Consider the following 22,605-nt stretch of genomic DNA (forward strand, 5'->3'; position numbering starts at 1 on the left):
GAAAACATACAAATGGCCAACAAGTATATGAAAATATGGTCAGCATCATAACTGTCAGGGGAATGCAAATCAAAAGCACAACGAGATACCACCTCACACCTTTTAGGATGACTATTACCAATTTTTAAAAAGAGAGATAAATGTTGATGAGGATGTAGAGAAATAGGAGCCATTATACAGTTGGTAGAAATATAATTTGGTATAGCTATCATAGAAAATTATTTAAGTTTCTTCAAAAAATAAAAAATAGAACTACCATACCATCTAACAATCACACATCTGGGTATACATTCAATATAATTGAAATCAAGGTCTTGAAGAGATATTTACTCTCTTATGACTAGTTCAGCTTTATTCCCAATAGCCAAGATGTGGAAAAAACCTAAATGTCCATCAATAGATGAATAGATAAAAAATATGAATACACATGTAATGAAATATATTATTCAGACTTAAAAAAGAAGTAAATCCTATTATGTACAAGAACATATATGAAGCTGGGGAACATTATTGTAAGTGAAATAAGCCAGGAACAGAAGGAAAAATACTGCATGATTCCATTTACAAAAAGAATCTAAAATAGTCAAATTCATAAAGAAGGAGTCGAATGTTGACTGCTAGGGACTGGGGAAAGAAGCAATGGGGTATTGCTGTTCAACTGGTGTAAATTTTCAGTTATTCAAGATAAATACATTGTAGAGATCTCAGTACAACATAATACTCATAGTTAATAATGTTTTACTGTGCACTTACAATTTTCTGAGAAAGTAGATCTCATGCTAAGTGTTCTTATCATAATTTCAAAAAAACACTTTGATTTATAGGTTAAATGAAAATATATTTTATGATCAGGTAATATTACAGTAAAATATGTTCACAGTAGAGTAATTACTTTGTTAATGAGGAAAAATAAAGTCACAGATTCAATTAGCAAGAGACATTCTCCATATCTGGAGATGTACTCTCTGTATAACTTATATTAAAAGAAAAGATAGAAATAGTCTGGGTAAGCCAGATCAAATTAATCATCTCCAAAGGAAGGCATTATCTTTGGCTGAAAGTTAACAGCAGCATTAGATTGAAAGAGAAAAATCCACAGCTTACATAAGAAGGATTTTTGAATAGAATCTGTTCATATAATTGTTTTTAATGTGCTTAGTTAACAGAAAGCTTGTGAAAAATCTCATTAGCTAGTCTTGCTTCAAGCTACACAATACACTGTTATAAATACATAGCATTATAAAACCCTATAGTTATTTTCATATGTATGAAATATAATGTACATGTTAGCATGTTGTTTCCCAACACTCAACTTTTGGAAAGCATTAGAATGTTTAATGTTTGATTTTCTTCCACACTTGAATATCATTTGATATTTAGAATAAAATGTCATGAGGCTGAATCAACAGGTATATGTGCCAGAATGGGTTTCTCTATAATTTGTGAACCAATGTACAGGGGGACACACAATGATATCACATAGTATGACACAGTAAACTTAGAAGGGAGTTAGTATTAAGGTTCTGGTTGGTAAAAGTCTGTCATAAATCCTGTAAAAGAGTAAGACTTTAAGAAGAGGCATTTGGTTTGATCAGAACCCATTTGTTTATTTTTTGATGCTGTGGTGATTGCCTTGAGGGTCTTCCTCAAAAATTTTTTGCCTAGATCCATGTCTGATAGGATTTTCCTGACATCTTCTTCTAGGATTCTTAAAGTTAATGCCTTAGGTTTAAATCTGTTATCCATCTTGAGTGAATTTTTGTGAGAGGTGAGAGGTAGAGATCCTGATTCAATCTTCTGCATGTAGCTATCCAGTTTTGCCAGCACCATTTATGGAAGAGAGATTCTTTTCTCCATTGTACATTTTTTTTCTACTTTATCAAAGATTAGGTTACCGTATGCTGATGGTTTCATCTCTGGTATCCCAGATCTATTCCAGATATTGATGCTTCTGTTCTTGTGCCAGTACCAGGCTGATTTAACTATCATTGCTTTATAGTACAGCTTGAAGTCAGGAAGACTGATGCCTCCCAGTTAGTTCTTTTTACTTAAGATTGCTTTGGCTATATGAGGTTTTTCTGGTTCTATACAAAGTGAAGAATTATTTTTTCTAGATCTGTAAAGAATGATGGTGGTACTTTGATGGGGATTGCATTAATTCTGTAGATCACTTTAGGTAATATTGACATTTTAATGATATTAATTCTACCAATTCATGAACAAAGTAGATTTTTCCATCTGTTTACATCATCTGCAATTTCTTTTTTTACTGTTTCATAGTTCTCCTTGTATAAATCTTTCATATCTTTCATTAAGTATACTCCTAGATATTTAATTTTCTTTGGGGCTATAGTAAAGGGTATTGCACTTTTGATTTGACTTCCTGCTTGATGGTTCTTGGCATATATGAATGCTTCTGATTTGTGTATATAGATTTTGTAAAACTTTCTGCATAGTCAAGGAAACTATCATTAGAGCAAATAGACAACCCACAGAATGGGAGAAAATATTTGCTTTCTACACTTCTGATAAAGGTCTAATAACAAGAATCTATCTAGAACTCAAAAGAATTAACAAGAAAAAAATCAAACAACCCCATCAAGAAATGGGCAACGGAAATGAACAGAAACTTCTCCAAAGAAGACAGAATATGGCCTGCAAACATATAAAAAAATGCTCAACATCTTTAATTATTAAAGAAATGCAAATCAAAACCACAATGAGATACCACCTAACCCCAGTGAGAATGGCCTGTATCAAGAAATCCCAAAACAACAAATGCTGGCGAGGATGTGGAGAGACAGGAGCACTGTTACACTGGTGATGGGACTGCAAATTAGTGCAACGTCTGTGGAAAAGAATTTGGAGATACCTGAAACAGCTAGAAATAGAAATACCATTTGACCCAGCATATAGCATTGTTAGGCATCTACCCAAAGGAGCATAAGACATTCCATTATAAAGACATCTGCACCCGAATGTTTATGGCAGCACAATTCACTATTGCAAGGACATGGAAACAACCCAAGTGCCTGTCAATTAATGAGTGGATAATCAAAATCTTGTATATGCTCACAATGGAATATTACTCAATTCTAAGAAACAACAGCGAGCTAGCACCATACTGTCCTGGATTAAGCTTAAGCCCATTATCCAAAGTGAGGCAATACAAGATCAGGAAAATGGGCTCCACGTGTACTCACCATCAAATTGGTACTGACTGAGTAAAACATTGGTGCTCAAATGGTGGTGGTGTTCACCAGGAATTGGAGAGGGACCCACATCTTAGGGATATGGTGAGCATTGTGGAGGGGAAGGGCATACCTCTAACCCTTGCTAGGGAGAGGCAAAGATATAAAATGTAACCAAAATGTTGAGAAAAAAAAAAAACTTTCATTGGGTGGTGGGCAGGTGGGAGGGAGGAGGAGAGGATGGGTGTATACTTACGTAATGAGTACATCGTGCACCACCTGGAGGATGGACACTCTTGAAGCTCTGACACGGCGAGGAGGGAGGAGTGGCAAGGGCAATATATGTAACTTTAACAATATTTGTACTCCCATAATATGATGAAATAAAAAGAAAAAAAAATAATAAGAGGCATTTGGAAAGGAGACAGTAGTTTCAAACACTGTTTGGTAATGAGAATCCTGATACTAAAAGAAAGAAAACATATATATGGTTAGAAATACTAGCAGGAAATTCAGTCATGGTGTAAAGCAGGAATGCATAACAATGAGACTTCATGACTGATAGTGAGCCATGAGGCTAGAACATGTACACAGGTAATAAAAAAAGGACCACATTCACTTTGTATGCATGAAGTACCATTTTAGAGTAGATCAAGAAGTAAGGCTCAGCTAAAACTGAGCTGCTACTTTTTTTCCATGACAATTAATAAAATTTTATTTGTGAAAAAGCTGTGTTGATCTTCACTTTAAATTTGGAATTTGATTACAGGAAGAATAAGACACAGAAGAGATTATTATACATTTTTAAGGAAAGTAATTAAATCATACCATACTAATTATATAAAAATAAACAGCTATTTGAAACTGCATAAGAAGCTATAAGAAACATATACTATACATCACTCATTTAAACTTAATTTTTATTTGACTATTTTAAGCATGTATATTTTGGTTTTGGATCAAGATGAAACATTGTCTGCATTTGCCCAGCTCCTCTTCCCATGTTCTATTTCCCAAATCCACAAAAACAATTATTTTGAATGTAACAACTTTAAAAAATGCAATAGAGGAAAAATACTGTTAGAAACACACTAAAAATTTCAAGGAATAGCTGTAGATCAAATAAGTTTGGTATAAGGACAATATTTTAAATGTAATAATAACTGTAGAAAATTTCTGCTCATAATGTAGTCAGAAAAAATAGATGTTATTTGGGTAGGAAAAACAGTAGAAGAGTTTTAACTCAGCGATAACAGTGTAAAAAGCACAGGTAGGTAAATTAGGACATTCATCAGTATAAATAATTGCCAAAAATATTCACAGGAGTTGAACTCTTGGTCAAATCTCCTTCAAATTGGATTGATTAATAGACAGCCCAAATATATATATATATATACACACACACATATATATATATATGTATATATATATATACATATATATATATGTAAAATATTTGTGAGTATAGGTTGATGTTAGAAAGATAAATTTGGACTTTAGAGAGTTACTGATGCCCGCTAAAGAAAAGAAGGACTCTCATCTACCTCACAGACTTCTGTCTTACCATTATACTATGGCCAGCAATCTGCCCAGGTAGCCATGTTGGCTATAGGTGGAATTGGCATTTGTTTACGGGAAAAATATTTATTGATGGTGTATCATATGCAAGAAATTCCTCAAAGTGCTTGGTATACACCAATGAATAACATGATGGAAAAAAAGTCTTAATCTGGCAGTTTTCCAAGTGGTCATCTTGTTATAAGTCTCAGGGACTGTAAATTTGGAGTTGCACAATTATGCTTATAGATCTGCAGAATTATGTGTGTGTATATGTGTGAATGTATAAAATTATCTTCTGACCCATCTATTTCCTGTTATTTCAGAAATTACTTAAATTGCAGTACTTTCTTTCCTTACTATTATGCTTTTCTTTAAAAAAAACCTATACTGATTTGTATTATTTCTCATGGTTGCTCCATAGATTACAGAAAGCATCTATAAATTATCACAATATACATCAAATTAATAGTATACCACTTCACATATAATGTGACAACTTTACAGTAGTTAATTTTATTCACTTCTCATGCAATTTATGCTCTGATTTCATATATTTACTTCTAAAATTAATAAAATTTTAAAATCTATCTTTGCTATTAAGAGTATATTAATTTTAAATGTAAATATATTTTTACTAACAGTAAATTGACATTAAATAATTTATAAAAAGAAAGAAAAGTAGTGTTTATACATGCCAACATATTTATCACATGTGTAAAATAGAGATAATGCTTACCTCGTGGTCGTTATGAAATTTAAATATATAATAGGTAAATGATTTAGGAATTCATTTTTCACAAAAGCAGTCCTCAATTAAAGATAGCAATGACCAATATAGTTCCAATTTATTCTAAAGGAATTAATTTACCTTAAATAATTTCATTGTTCCTACAAAGGTAGTTGCAAACACTATATTGAATTATTTGTAGCTATCATGTAGACCCTGTCTAGTACACTAATTCTCTTATAAATACATTATTATGTTGACTACTAGCTACTTTCTGAAAAAAAATCTTCATTTTCCCATAACAGTACTTTTATTCACATTTCTTGTTAATTAGCATCCTTTTTCTCTCATCTCTACATTTCAAGGTTTTCCCTTACTTCTTACCTAATATATATTTACTCCAATGAGGCTTTCTTCTAATGATTCGAATAAGAATAAATTTTCTCGTTTGGATGGGTTTCATTTTTATCACTTAAAGAGGCAGTGGATAATTCAGGAAACATCCTTACAAGACCTTGATTATCAAAATCCCTTCCAAAAGTTCCTGGATAAATGGTTTGGAATTGGAGAGGTAGGTTTCATTTGTTTGATTCTTGATTACAGAGATAGTAAATGTCTGCTATGACTCAGTTTATTCTTCCAATTTTTCTAAAGATATTTACTCATCATGATTTGTGTTATTTTCGTTCTTTTAGCTCTTTAGTTTCAAGTTTCCTTAAATGCTGTATATTTAATCCATACAGACTCCAGGACCTGCTCTTATATACTTGGAAAGCATCAAACATATTATCATGAACAGGGAAATTTTGGAATCTAGCATTTAGGAGAATTAGCTAAATTTTTACTACTACTCTGTTGATATTATGTATACACTAGCTTAATTATAAGTTTATAGAAATTTATTGATAAAGAATACTCATAATACACAAGGAAATATTTAAGAAGACTGTTTTATTTGTGATAGAATTTTAAAAATAATTTTAAGGAGGATAATAATAGAATTAGTATTAAATATGCCAGTATTTAAACAATGTAAAGATATATACTCATTTTTATAATTCCTACCACTCTTATTATATATTTTATGCCTCAATTGCAAGTGTTTATGATGTATTTAGCAGCATGGGATAGGTGGGGGGGCAGGTAGATATCAATGTATTACACAATTTTAATAATTCTGAGCAAAGTGATTGAGTAAAAACTGAACTGAGAGAATAGTTGGATGGGCAAGAATCTTCCTTTAAAGGAACTTCTGAAACATCAACAGCATTAACCATTTATTTATAGTGGACCCAAGATAAACCATGAAAGACAATGAATATGGAAATATTAAGAATGCCCACTGGCCTCAGGAAGTTTAGGGTTTATTGGGAAAAATCCAGACAAATTAACAAGCTATTACAATTTCTGAAGAGTAAGGCAGCCTCAGCTCTTACTATCTGCAAAGCAACCAAAGGTAAGATGTGCCCATAATATTATTGATGTGATAAAACTTCACAGTCCAAAGATACTGAAAATTGACTCATTTTCTTTCATTTTGTCTTTTGTGGTGCCATCTGATACAATCTTAAAAATGTGGGCCTAAAAGACTTTATTGTGGCTTTTAGTTCTCAGAATAGTCAGTTTCTCTTTTTGCACAGCCGGTTCCATTAATTTTGGGGGGAATATGCTATGCTTTCTTAAACCCTGTGGAAATTAACAGGGTCTGTATTATATCTTAAAGTACGGATACTCTCTGACTTACGATGTTTCAACTTATAATGTTTTTTACTTTAACATGGGCTTATCAGGGGTATTAAATGCATTTTTGACTTACAATATTTTTGAGACACAATAAATTTACTAGGATGTAATCCCATTGTGAGTCAAGGATTTTCATATTGCAAAGCCTCAAAAACACCAATTATAAAAATTCAGACATATTGAATATATATAAAGTTTAGAAGACACTAGAAAAAAAGATAATTTATATTCTCTAGTGAATAAATAAGTTCTAAGACTATTTGACAGTCACATAGAATAATGATAAATTTTATATGTCCTCTGTCTCAGATAAGTGGTCGGGCTTTCCCATACCATTCCTTTGGATACAAAAATTGATAAAGAAAGCATCTTTGCAGAAATGATTCACTTTCAGAAACAGAGCTAAAGGTCTAAACCTTATTGCTTACTAAAAAGTTCAGTATTCTTCTTCTTACAAAAGAACTCCCAAAGTAATATTGGCTTCAGAATAGACAACAATTTGGGTCATGTCAGATAGCCACAGTTGGTGTTATTAAAGTCTTATGTCAGCTCAAAGAGCACAGTAATGACAAGGATAGTATATTGGGCCTGCAGGAGAACATCTCCTCAAACATCGCCAGTGGCTACTCTCCTGCAGCTCAGAGAATCCCTGCAGGCTCTACATCTCAAATGAGCTCCTGTGCTACCTTCTTTTTCTAATGTGCTTGCTTTTTCTACTGCCTTCAACATTTCATGTGTGTTCATTTTATCTGCTGTGTGCATAACTGTCTAGCCTATTACTATCAAGGTTTGGATTGAATTGTTCTATTATTAATCTCAGATTTATTCTACAAAACAGTTTTGGAGATCATTGTTGAATTTATATTTCTAAATATGTCTGTGAATCAAATCCCTGCTACTCTGTTCTATCAGCCTCAACTTTTGTAAACAACATTTGATGCTGGTGCTTCTTTCTTGTTCAAAATGGAAGTCCAAATATTAGCCATACATTTAGTCCATTTTCTCTGTCTTAATGTCTAGCCATAGTGTATTTACCATACTTCTGTAAATTACATAATAAGATATTTTGGTAAGATTATTGTTTTTCTTATTTAACCAACCTTGAAGTCTTGTGTACTCTTTTATTTCAATAATTAAATAATATTCTTATTTATTGTTGTTTTTTATAGAGAGAAAATTTATAAAAACATATATTTAGTTTTAACTTACAATAAGCCTTTGAGACAAACAACATAATCTTCATTTTAAAGAAAAATAATACCTTACATATTTCTCACGAAGTAGCTAGTAATTAGCACAATGCAGAAGCCACAAGTCTATAACAAAGTAAATGAAACCTTTTTATTGTTTGTTCTATAATCTCCTGGGATTTATTTCAAAGATTCTGAGGTTGATGGATATTTTCATGAACTAATTAAAGCAAATAAAATGTTTCTTTTTAAATTTACAAACAATGTTTTGATTTTTCTTAAACCAGCCTTCTGATACAGTTCAATAATCTCACTTTCATATTTTATCAGAATTTTTATTGGATAATTTACCCAAATGAAATTCATATAAAAAGTTAGATATATTTTTAAATTTTATCATCACACCTTGTGTTTAAGTCAGTCTAATTAGTGTCAGTTTTACCCTTTAACAGTTGAAGTTTTCCTTTTCCTCTCAAAAGAGAAAAAAAATAGGCCGGGCTGGTGGCTCACGCCTGTAATCCTAGCACTCTGGGAGGCCGAGGCGGGTGGATTGCTCAAGGTCAGGAGTTCAAAACCAGCCTGAGCCAGACCCCGTCTCTACCATAAAAATAGAAAGAAATTAATTGGCCAACTAATATATACATATATATATATAAATCAGCTGGGCATGGTGGCTCACGCCTGTAATCCTAGCACTCTGGGAGGCCGAGGCGGGTGGGTTGCTCAAGGTCAGGAGTTCAAAACCAGCCTGAGCCAGACCCCGTCTCTACCATAAAAATAGAAAGAAATTAATTGGCCAACTAATATATACATATATATATAAATCAGCTGGGCATGGTGGCTCGTGCCTGTAGTCCCAGCTACTCGGGAGGCTGAGGCAGGAGGATCCCTTGAGCCCAGGAGTTTGAGGTTGCTGTGAGCTACGCTGACGCCACGGCACTCACTCTAGCCTAGGCAAGAAAGCGAGACTCTGTCTCAAAAAAAGAGAGAAAAAAAATGAAAGATTATTAAAATGGATTCCCCCTATGATATATGAAAAATATAGATGATAATTCTTTTTTAGAGATTCATTTGGATTTTCCATTTGCTTCTTTATCTGTTCAAGCCAGTAGAATAAACTAACATCCCTTAATATCTTGTCACTTGGTTCTGCAAGTTACAAGTCAAAGCAGACTTAAATGAATTCTCTGATTAGGGTGTTTCAAGTGCAAAATCAATGTGTTGGCCAGGCTAGGCTCTTATCTGAAAGCTTTGGAAAAGCATCCTCTTTTAAACTCATTCAAATTGTTGATAAATTGTGTTCACTTGTGTCAGAATAAAGTGGTTGGATTCAGGTCTGCATTTCTTTGCTGGCTGCCAGTCGCTGTCCATTTTCTGCCCCTAGAAGCCACTTGCCTTCATTTTCATGTTTTCTCTTCCTTCGCAAGTCAGTGGTAATCTGTCCAATACCCCTCATGCTACCATTTCTCTGATCTCTTCTGCTACCAGTCAGAGAAAGGTATCTGCATTTACCTAAATAATAGTTTCACTGAGATATATAATTCACATGTAATACAATCCACAAATGTAAAGTGCAAAATTGGATGTTTTATAGTATATCTACACAGTTGTGCAACCATCACCATGATAGATTTTACATCATTTTCACCTCCCAACATTGCTAAACTTCTTTATTGAATATTTGCATATATTTGCTTGGTTAAATTCTTTCCAAGAATCTAAAACTTAATGGTCATTTAAGGTTTCAAATGTATTATCCCATTCATGATTGGGTTCTAATATATCTCATAATTTTATTTTATAAACAGAATATAGGAGACAAATTTGTAGAGTGAGATATTATGTGCCATGAGATTCATGGACCAAAATTATTTCATAGAACTTTAATATGGTCCTTTTATTTTTCTAATTTTTACATACATAATAGTTGTATGTCTTTATAGGGTACCTGTGATGTTTTGATAGAGGCATACAATGTGAATTAATCAAATCAAGATAATTGGGGTATCCATCACCTCAAGCATTTAATATTTCTTTCTGTTAGGAGCATTCCAATTCTATTCTTTTAGTTATTTCCTTGATTAGCATTTATACTATAATCAAGAATATTGAGGTTTAATTCACTACCACTTCTCAAAGTCATTTATTGCTCTCTTCATATGTGCTTTATAATCTCAAATCATTTATATTTCTACTGTAGACAGATTATTACTTCATAATGCAGGAAAAAAAATATGAACAGTTTCAGCTCTTCTAATTAAAACCAAAATAATACTGCAAGAATTGGTAAGTATATCTACATGTAAGTGTTTCTGTGCAACAGTAATATTTTCTGCATAAAAATACATAAAGCTCACTTTTCTTTGTAAGCATCCACATATTTAAATATGTTTCATATTTAATTCTTAGTAACAACAATTACATTAGCAAATAAGAAATATTAAACACAAGTACAAATAGTCAGCTAGGAGCTTCACTTCCTAGTCACATCATCCTATCCACAGGGTTGCTGGGGTTTCTTCATAGAATAGAACTTGTGTACTAAGAGCAAATAAAGAAACAGGAAGGAGAAGGTTTCAGAATTGAGGTCCGGCTTGTGAAACTAATAGATTATTCCTACTATAGTTTATTGGTTAAATCTTTTCAAAGTCATTGTAAATCTGGGGATAGGTAATAGTAGCCCAACTCTTGATTTTATGCCATTGTATTTGTGACACACACTCTAAATGTTCAATGGGATGCTAACTACTTTGTAAAACATTCCCAAATAATACCTCATATTATCTAGTTTTCCAAAGGAACATTCAGAAGACGAATACATTATTGGCCCTTGAGGAGGACTCCTATTGGCTATGGCAAAATATTTCTAAACATTCTTACATAAAGAGACACATTTGATTTCCTATAATGACTTAATTTGTCATTCTCAGTAGGATTGTGGAGATATTGCACTATGAGTAAAGTTTTATGTTGTTTTTAATTTCAATTTATTAATATTTTATTTTATTTTGTATGAGCATATTGTTTCCTCAGGTCAGATATTATTAATAACTCTATCCTGATTCTTGATAGTTAGAAACCAATAAAGATTTAACAAGAGGAGCCTGAGGGAAAGTATGCATTTAAATCAGGTGGTGTTGTTTTAATATTCTAATAACTTTCATCTTTGTGGCATTAAAATTCAATTTCAAAACTTTTAATGAAAGGAACATATGATTTACTTTGCTGGATGTTCATGAGACCCTTAAGAGTTCTTCTTTTCATAAAATATACTGGCTAGTATTGCATTTCTCATAGTGTGTTTTTCAAATACTGGCTTTAGGATATGTTAATAGAACATAATATAACCTAGATAATTAACAAAAAGTTGTGTTTTTTAAGTTATGAGTTTTCTCAGAGCTGTAAATCTCATGAGTTGCATTCTAAATTTTGGAATAAATGCATGGCACAGTTTTAAAGTAAATAAATCTATTCAGGGTGCATCATTGAGGCTTGCTGATTCTAGTTACACTTGGGAAAAGAATGCTTGAACACAGTTGTTCTTCCCTGAAGTGACAGATTGAGTTTGTTGAGCAGGTTGAATATGTCACAGAAGTAAGCAAGTTTTGCGACCCATTCTGTGTCACTGAAATGTGCTGCCAGTGGTGACTGTTTTTCTAAAAGAAATCTCTGGAGTGACTCTTGTAACTCAAAAACTCTGGCCAGTGATCTACCTTTAGAAAGCCATCTCACTTCTGTGTGTAAAAGAAGACGTGTGTGCTCTGTGTCCATCTCCTCACAGAGCTGTGCAAGCAGACGTGACTTAAGGGCACATACTTTAATGTAGTTGATAATTTTATTCACATCCTGCAAACTGTTGTTTAGTTCAGATAACATTTTTTGGATAGCTAGCATTTCTTTATGGATGACACAGTGCGTAGACTCACATTAAGAAGTGTCCTCCTTGACCAGAAAGCCGTCCACTCATGGCACCAGCTCCATCTGTCCATATACCAACAAAAAATGATCAATTCTGTTTTCCTGATACGTAATCATTCAAAGACTTGAATAATTCTGCAGCTGTGATGTTGGTTGGCAACAAAAGTGCACATAACATATCCTCACGCACATGCTCCTAAAAAATATGTCACACAAAAACAAGCATCGTTGCCTTGTTGTCAACATTTGTAGACTCATCAACCTGAATTGTATACCATGGTGACTCATCAATTCTCTCTAACAATTGTGCCTCAATATCCTCTGCTATTTCATCAATTCATCTAGTTATGGTGCTAGGAAAAAGAGGAGCATGTGCCACTTTTCGAACTATAGCCCCTCTTAAAATTTCATGGCAAATATCCTTAGCAGCAGGCAGGATCAACTCTTCACTAATAGTAAAGGGTTTATTAGCTTTAGCAATACAGTTAGCCACTAAGAATGATGCATGCTGTCAGTGCAGGCACATTTAACAGAAGTTGTGGCCTTCAATAATTGCTTCTGTTTTTTTGTGTTCACATTTTTTTCTTTTGAAAAACTCTATAGGCTTATCTTTTAATGCAGGGTTCTTGGTCTTATGTGGTGAAGCAGTTTTGAAGGTTTCATGGCTTTATTGGATAGCTGGTCGCCACATATACAAAAACGGGATGGGAGAATGTGAATCATCTGTTGCAATGAACCCATAATTTAAGTAGGGCTCTTGGTATTTTATTTGAAGGCAGGTTTCATTGTGTTGGCTGCCTTAGAGTCTTCTGCTGTCTTATCATTGGATCTTTCCCCTTTTTCGAAAAAGCTCTCCAGTGACGTTTGTTTTTCACTCTTTTTGCCAAGGTTAGCTTGTGGGCTCACCAAAACTGTGACTGAGACAAGTGCACAGTGCAGGGAAGAGGTGGTTGGAACTGGTAAATAAAATAATGGGTGGACAATATGTGGACTAAAATAAGAGTCAGATTCTGATTTAAAGCCTGCCACCAGATGCAGCTATACAGTTGAAGTATATTCAACTCACTTGCCACTATAAAGCCTGTCACCACCTTAATTGTCACTTGACACTCACTGATAGGATTTTCACATAGGACTGCAAGCAATTGACTTATTATGATCTCTGTGCAGTCAAACCTCTCTGCTAATGATAATCTGTATGTGCAGCCGCTCCCCAGTGCTAGCATCACTGTCTCAGCTCCATCTCAGATCATCAGCATTAGATTCTCATAAGGAGTGCACAACTCTGACATGCACAGTTTACAGTAGGGCTTGTGATCCGATAAGAATCTAAGGGAGTCTGGCTGATATGACAGGAGTCTGGCTCAGGTGGTGATGCTAGTGATGGGAAACAGCTGTGAATACAGATGAAGCTTCACAGGATAGCCAACTGCTCACCTCCTGCTGTGCAGCCCAGTTACTAATAGGCCACAGACTGGTAATGGTCTGCAGCCTGGGGGGTTGGGAACCGCAGCCCTAAGGGATCTCCTATATTCCAGAAATACTTTTTCTTACCTCCATTGTGGAGTGGTAGTCCAACTTCTCTTTGGTAATTCAGATCAATCACCTCAGCCAATACTGTGACTCGCTGAACTTTTGACTAAGAGGCATGGGGAACCCAGAACAGCAGAGTGGCAGTCTAACTTCCAATTCAATGGAATTGTTGTTATATCTCTTGTTGGAAACATTCCTCGCCCCAGAACTAAAACTTCTATCCTAGAAGAGCATAAAATCATAAAAATAGGAAGCAAAAATGTTACTAGTGGGTTCACAAAGGGTAATGGTGTGTGGTGCCACTCCCATTTATGCTATTTTATTCCTGGAACTGTGAAACCTGGCTATTGGAGGACCAGTATCATATACTGGGCACTGATTCAGAGCATATGTAGCCTTTGGGAGAACCTTTCCCAAACCTTACAAGGTAGTGCCACCTAGTTGGTTTTGTAACTGAATCTTTAAAAGGCCATTCCATCATTCTGTCCTCCTCATCTGCTTCAGCATGATGGAGATCATGGTAATACCAGGGAATGCCATGAGAGAGTATGTGCCCATTGTCCATTGCCTCCACTTCTTTGGGTATGAAGTGATTTCCTCCCACTCTGTTACACCAGGAGAGATTAGGCATTTCAAATTTGCTCATACTGGGCCATCTTTTTTTTTTCTTCCTTTTATTTCATCATATTATGGGGGTACAAATATTGTTAGGGTTACAAATATTGCCCCTGCCCCTACCCTCCCCCCCATGTGCCAGAGATTCAAGCGTGTCCAATCCCCCGGTGTGCACCACACACATTACATAAGTACACACCCTTCTCATCCTCCCCCCCCCCGCCTGCCCACCACAGGATAAAAAGTTTTGTATTTTTTTTCTTTTTTGTTTGTCTGTTTTTGACAGTTTGATTACATTGTATATCTTTGCCTCTCCCTAAGAAGGGTTCGAGTTATACACTTCCCCTCCAAAATGCTCGCCACATCCCTAACATTGGGTCCCCCCCAATTCCTGGTGAACACTAACACCATTTGAGAACCATAGTTTTAATCAGTCACTACCAATTTGATGGCGAGTGGATGTGGGGTCCATTTTCCATGTCTTGCGTCGCCTCACTTTGGATAACGAGCTTGAACTTAATCCAGGATAGCATAAACGGTGCTAGCTCACTGTCATTTCTTAGAATTGAGTAATATTTCATTGTGAGCATAAACCACATTTTATTTATCCACTCAGGAACTGACAGGCACTTGGGTTGTTTCCATGACCGTGCAATAGTGAATTGTGCTGCCATAAACATTCGGGTGAAGATGTCTTTATAATAGAATGTCTTATGCTCTTTTGGGTAGATGCCTAACAATGCTATTTCTGGGTTAGGTGGAATCTCATTGTGGTTTTGATTTGCATTTCTCTGATGATTAGAGATGTTGAACATTTTTTTATATTTGCAGGCCATTATTCTGTCTTCTTTGGAGAAGTTTCTGTTCATTTCCATTGCCCATTTCTTGATGGGGTTGTTTGATTTTTTTCTTGTTAATTCTTTTGAGTTCTAGATAGATTCTTGTTATTAGACCTTTATCAGAGGTGTAGAGAGCAAATTTTGACTCTTCGATATTGCAGGTTCATTTCTGTGCTCCATTATGTAATTTGAATTTCATTCAAAATTTTCCTTTTAAATCAATACGTTAAGTTTTGGTGTTACTGTACTCTAAAGAGGCCAACATTATTTTGTTTACTGTAGGCATGGAAATCTGGTCTCTCATATAAAATGTAGCCACTTTTTGTAAATAATATCTAATTAATAAATAAGTCCTCTAAAATTATAGATAAAATATTATTAAAACACTTTAAAAAGTAGATGAAAATTATTAAACACATCTAATACAGGGTGTCCCAAAAGTTACCATACATAGGGAAAATAGGAAATTGTATCTAAATGTACCTTTATTGACAAAATATTCATTACAAAACTTTTTCTTTTTTTTTTTTTTTTTTTTTTTTTTTTGAGACAGAGTCTCACTTTGTTGTCCAGGCTAGAGTGAGTGCCATGGCGTCAGCCTAGCTCACAGCAACCTCAAACTCCTGGGCTCGAGCGATCCTTCTGCCTCAGCCTCCCGAGTAGCTGGGACTACAGGCATGCGCCACCATGCCCGGCTAATTTTTTTTTCTATATATATCAGTTGGCCAATTAATTTCTTTCTATTTATAGTAGAGACGGGGTCTCGCTCTTGCTCAGGCTGGTTTTGAACTCCTGACCTTGAGCAATCCACCCGCCTCGGCCTCCCAAGAGCTAGGATTACAGGCGTGAGCCACAGCGCCCGGCCACAAAACTTTTTCTTTATATGGAGACTTTTGGAACACGCTGTATGATAGACATTGATATTTAATTTTTGGACATGAGATCAAATGTCACACTTCTAAAATGTAAGACACATTTATTATTTTATCAACATAGCCAAATTTAATGTGCTAGCATTGGTATTTTAATAAGATTGTGATATACTTTATAACACAATGTCAATTGGTAATTTTAACTTTTGGTGATTTCTAAAAATTTAAAATGTATTTTCTAACTGATGTCTAAATCAAGTAAATATGAAGGCATTTTTCTAAATTATTTGGTCATTACTGATTTTTCTTACTATTTTGCTTAAGTATATTTTTCAGTTTTTGGCATTTTAATAATTATTGGTACACACATGATGAAAATTTTATCTGTTTCACCTTAGATGTGCAAATGCAATTTTTGTTCTTTTTTGCTATGGTTTACATATTAATATTATAAATAATTAGTTACCATGCTGGAAAATAAATTCATATGTCTTCATGAAAATTTCTGAGTTCATTGATTCTAAACATGGTGCATCTTTTGTGATTTCTGACATGACACAATATAGCATATATTTAATGACTTATGATATTTTACAAAATCTAAGATTCAGGAATCTAGTTCTATAAATTCACTGTTTTTAAAAAACAGGAATTTTTAAGGAAAAAATTTATTTTACTGGCACATTATAAGACCCATTATATAATATATTCCTCACTTTCTAAACATCTACTGACTTCATAAGACTCCTTTACAATTCCTTTAACCACTTCAGTACCAGCGTGGACTATAGTCAATAGCTACAGATGAACACACACAGTGACTTTAGCCAACAGCAGTAATATGAAGGTGCACAGCTGAGTGTTGACTTTAGACAACAGCTGTGATATGACTTTTCGAATCTTTCATTTATCAAAATAAAATTGTGAACATTTAATTTAACATTTAATTTAATTAATTTAACATTTAATTAATGTAATGAAAACATATATGTATACATTACCTATTCTGATTTACATTACAAGTAAAGCTGCCTGTAATGTAAAACAAGCTTTCAGTGGTTTAAAGCTTTCCTCATCACACAGGAGCAAAATGGATTTGTTGTCAATGCAAAGTACAAACTGTCGTGAGAACTGAGTGCCCGTTGTGGGCAAGGTTTCACAGCCGGTGAGCGCTGTATCGAAATGGTTAATATAGACCAAATTGTGTTCCTGTATTTGAAATAAAACAATAGGCTACAGCATTTGTACAATTTTAAATTATTATGTAAACCAGTTTAGGATTTAGTATGGAACTTGAACTATGGTATTGAGATACAGTGATGATCTAGGCCACAGTAGTTAACTATGAAAAGTAACATTGAATTTTCCAGATAAACCAATAATCCCTGCTAGTCAGGGAGTTAGTGATCGATGGAAGTCAAAACCAGTAATCGGTTCCAATTTAGTGGAGAAAAGATTGCAACATAATCCCTTGGCAGTAATGTTTGGACAGGCATTGCTCTTTTATATAATTTGCTAAAGGTATTCTTGAAAATATTTGAGTATAAGAGTTCAAATAAAGATTGGGATGGAAGAAATTTTGAGGCTTTGCTTTCCTAGTGAAAAGAAGAATGCCCCATCAATCCTTGAAGCTGTCCCACATTTAAATGGCTAAAGGATAGGTGCCCTGAGGATCCTCATTGCTTAAACTGATTCTATCATCTGATTCTAGGTAATAGCTTGATAACCACAGACCTCAAAGAACATGCTTGTTTATTATTTAAAAAATCGTGATTTGCTATTTATTAACAGTTGCACTGTAAAATCAATTGTTTTCTTTCCATTTTCACTCTTGGAAGTACTCATACAATGCTAATACAATTCAATTCACTTTGGAATAGAAAATGGACTTTATTTTAGAGAAATTGACAAGAAATTTGAAAAATTTCTGAGGGACCATGGTGACATACGAAGTTTCTAATGTACAGTGCTAAACTGGCACATGCATACACCATGTGAGATTTTTTTTTTAGCTTTACTATTAACATTTTTATATTGAAGAATTGAGATGTGTAACATGATGGCAGGCACTGTCTGCTTTCTCAGGATTAGTTTGAATAAATTTATGAATAAATAATAATTATTCTCTATATTGTCTATCCTTAAATATTTTGGATGCATCTAATTCTTTCCTGTAATAAATAACTGAATACAGGAAATTTATCTATTATTTTACAACACAGACTATCACAATCCACATCATTTTCAATTATAAAAAATGCTGGCACCTTCTATAAGTTGTCTAATATTAAAATAAAAGTGTTTTAAAATAAAGTATATCATAATTTTATCAGATTTTATAAAATTAATTATTTGTGAGATAATGTATATGCTTCTTCTGAAAATAATTTGTAAATATTATGCAATAATATTTTTATGCTCCAATATTATGCTCCAATATTCTTTAAAAAACTATTTAAATAAGTATTAATATTTGCATGATTTAAACATTTATTTAGTAAAGATAATTTTGAGATATAACTTTATATCATAATTATAAAATATAGTCATAATATCAAAATTCACGTTTTCCTACTTTATTATGAAAGATTTTATTGCCCAAATGTCAAATGTTTGAGAATTCTATGGTTGATTGACTTATATTGTGGGCCTTTGGCCAGCTCTGCATAGACATCTTTTTCTCTTGACACATTCATGGCTAGTCTTACATTTATTAAGTCTGTTTTCTATCACCACTGTTTCAATAAATCCACACTCTCTTCCTATCCTATCCAGCACTCTTGGTTCCCCCATACATTTCTATTTTCTTCTTTCTATATTACTTGTCTCCTAACATTCTGTATAATTAACCTAATCATTGTGTTCACTGTTTATTCTCTATCTTCTACTGGAAGGTAAGGTCTATGGGACAGAAATTTTTCTTTACTCAGTTTGCTGATGTTTTCCCAATGCTTAGATCATTATATGGCATATGACAGGTGCACAATGTAGCGCAGTATATATTTCTTAGCTAATTAAATGAATGCAGTGATAGTCTTGTTTTGTACCAATCACTTCTTCATACAGTGTCCTCAATTACTTTGCTAAAACCATACATTAACTTGCTTATTCCCTTTCAAATATTTTAAATAGTTTCTCATTGTTTTCCATTGAAATTGAAATTAAACATCAAATTCTAAAAGTGACTCACAAATCCTTCATAATCTGATTCAATGCTTTTTCTCCAACTTCCTTGCAAATTATTTTAAAAAAACCTCAACATAAAATTCCACTCAAACTGAGTTTCTGTACCTTATTTGGACTCTCAAACACCTGTTTTCACCTTCCCATCCTCATACACCCCCATTAGCTGCATTCTCTCTCTTTCTTTCTTTCTATACACACATACTCAAATAAAAACCTCTCTTCTTCACCATATTGTAAGTTTTTTGAGTGAAGAAAATAACTCATTTTATTTATGATGATAAATTCAGCACCTAGTAAGTATTCAGTAAGTATTTGGAGAATACATGATATTAGTCCATTATATAATTGAAAATTCCTACACGAAGTTATCTCATAACAGAACATAAAAAAACACCTTCTTAAAAATGATTTTAATCAGAAATATGTGAAATCACAGTTTTCACTAAGAAAGTGTAAGCCATATTATAAAAAGAAAATATTGAAAATGGTGGAGTTTCAATTTTGATATCCTCTTCTGTAAGTATATGATGATAACTCTGAGTGTCTCTATTGAAATTATTCTGTCCTTGTCTGCACAGTAACAACAATTTTTTATTCAGAGTCCACTGACTACAGATCCCCAGGTGACTGGAAACTGATATTCCGCGACAACATTTACTAAAACTAGACTTTCTGGTGTCACATAATCTTTGTGACCCTCCCTGATAAAATTGCTCACACATTCAGTGTATCAAATAGAATAGAATAAGTCCACAGAGCACCTTTATGAGCACATAGTCCCACACCATGTGTCACACAAATTGCCCTAGCCTTAATCCTGGCATGCTTCTCTGTGAGAAGTATGAACAAAAGTTGAATCTTTCTGTTCTCTTGCAATCCAATATTTTCCTTTTCAAAATAAACCCACCTTGCCATATGACATTGATAAATTTCTCCCAAGTGCTAGTGCATACGGGACTAGCTTTGCATGACATTGGAACAATGGAAATTCACGTACATTGCTTGTGGGAATGTAAAATAGAAAAGCAATTTGTGGTGTAATTTTTTTGGTACCTTTATCAAACTGAAGCTGTGCATACACTTTGACTGAACAACGTGCCTCCTCACTCTGTTCCCTAGGGAAAATCCTTTTCAGTTTTGTTTCAATGACAGGAAATGAAAGACCTTCAAAACATCCTTGAAATATTGAATTAATACATATTTGGAGGAATAATCATAGAGGTGTGAAAATAAACTAGAGTATAAACATTTATAAATCACATAAACATACAGAACAGAAAAAGTTGCAGAATAATATTACTCTGTTAATATATAGTATACACCATATGTCTAAAAATGGGTGGCATCTTAGTTATAAGAAAATACAAAAATATTTTTCTCTAAGTTAAACAGTGAAACTTGACCATAATCTAAAATACTGTGTCCTTAATGAAGTAACAGTGATGATTCCTCTTATGCTTAGGAAACAAAGCCCTGAAAACCTCATATATACCCAGAGTGAGATAGAAATGGGCATGTGATCTACATTTGGCTAATTGGAGTCACCAAGCAAATTCTGCTAGAGTTAAAAGAGAAGCTGCTAATAAAATGGGTTTGATATTCTGGGAACAGAAAGTTCCTGGACCATTTATGACAAGCATGCTTATCACCTGAGGAGAATTTGTCAGATCAAGAAGAGGGATGAATTTTGGTTTTGACATTTTCTTTACTTGTCAAATATTAATAATGTTTTTGAGTTTTATGCCATCTTTCAGCATATTTTTCACAAATGGTTGAGATTAGCTGAACAATTATTTTAAAGTATTAAATTAATATTAGGATCAGGGCAATTGCATGAGAGATTAAATTCATAATATAAATGGAATGCATAAATTAGTATGGTATTAGCAAAGAATGGAGAGAAAAATCAAGAATAGTGACTATTGAACCCCCAAAATACACTGGAAAATAATAGTTTAAATAGTTAAATAGATATTTTCTGTCAAAATAATTAGAAGATTTATTCAAATTATTTAAAAGTAAATATGAATTGGATTAATCAATTCAATAAAAATAAATAGGTGGCCGGGCGTGGTGGCTCACGCCTGTAGTCCTAGCTCTCTGGGAGGCCGAGGCGGGCGGATTGCTCGAGTTCAGGAGTTCGAAACCAGCCTGAGCAAGAGCGAGACCCCGTCTCTACTATAAATGGAAAGAAATTAATTGGCCAACTAAAAATATATACAAAAAATTAGCCGGGCATGGTGGCGCATGCCTGTAGTCCCAGCTACTCGGGAGGCTGAGGCAGGAGGATCGCTTGAGCCCAGGAGTCTGAGGTTGCTGTGAGCTAGGCTGACGCCACGGCACTCACTCTAGCCTGGGCAACAAAGCAAGACTCTGTCTCAAAAAAAAAAAAAATAAAAAATAAATAAATAAATAAATAAATAGGTAAAAGTAACAGGTATTGGCTGGGCACGGTGGCTCACGCCTGTAATTCTAGCACTCTGTGAGGCTGAGGCGGGTGGATTGCTCTAGGTCAGGGGGTCGAAACCAGCCTGAGTAAGAGCAAGACCCATCTCTACTATAAATAGAAAGAAATTAATTGGGCAACTAAAAATACATAGAAAAAATTAGTCGGGCATGGTGGTGCATGCCTGTAGTCCCAGCTACTTGGGAGGCTGAGGCAGCAGGATTGCTTGATCCCACGAGTTTGAGGTTGCTGTGAGCGAGGCTGACACCACGGCACTTACTCTAGCCTGGGCAACAAAGTGAGACTCTGTCTCAAAAAAAAAACACAAAAAAAAACAGGTATTCATTATCTGAAATGGGAAGGAAGAAATTATAAGTGGACAAAAAGCAATTTAAATTTTTTTCATATCACAAATGCAAGGAATGCAGATTAAAACACCTTGATGTTATTTTCTCTACTAGTTTATAAAGGAAAAATGATTTATTATGTTAGATGTTGTAGAAGCTTTGATGAAATGAACATAAGAAATTCTTGTGATCATACCTAATTTCAAAACTTCTTGAGAAAAATTTTCCATGTACATCCAATAATTTATAATTGTATACACCTTTTGACTCTGTAATTCCACTCATATATTTTTCAATATGATTTTCACAGAAATATAGGCATTATTATGTATAGTTATATTATAATTGTCATTTTTAATAAAAAATACTGTGTTCATCTATGGTGATTTGATTAATAATTATGACACAGGCAATGTGCAAATTACTATGCAGTTATTA

The sequence above is a fragment of the Microcebus murinus genome, chromosome 13 (assembly GCF_040939455.1).
Source record: "Microcebus murinus isolate Inina chromosome 13, M.murinus_Inina_mat1.0, whole genome shotgun sequence".
Lineage (NCBI taxonomy): Eukaryota > Metazoa > Chordata > Mammalia > Primates > Cheirogaleidae > Microcebus > Microcebus murinus.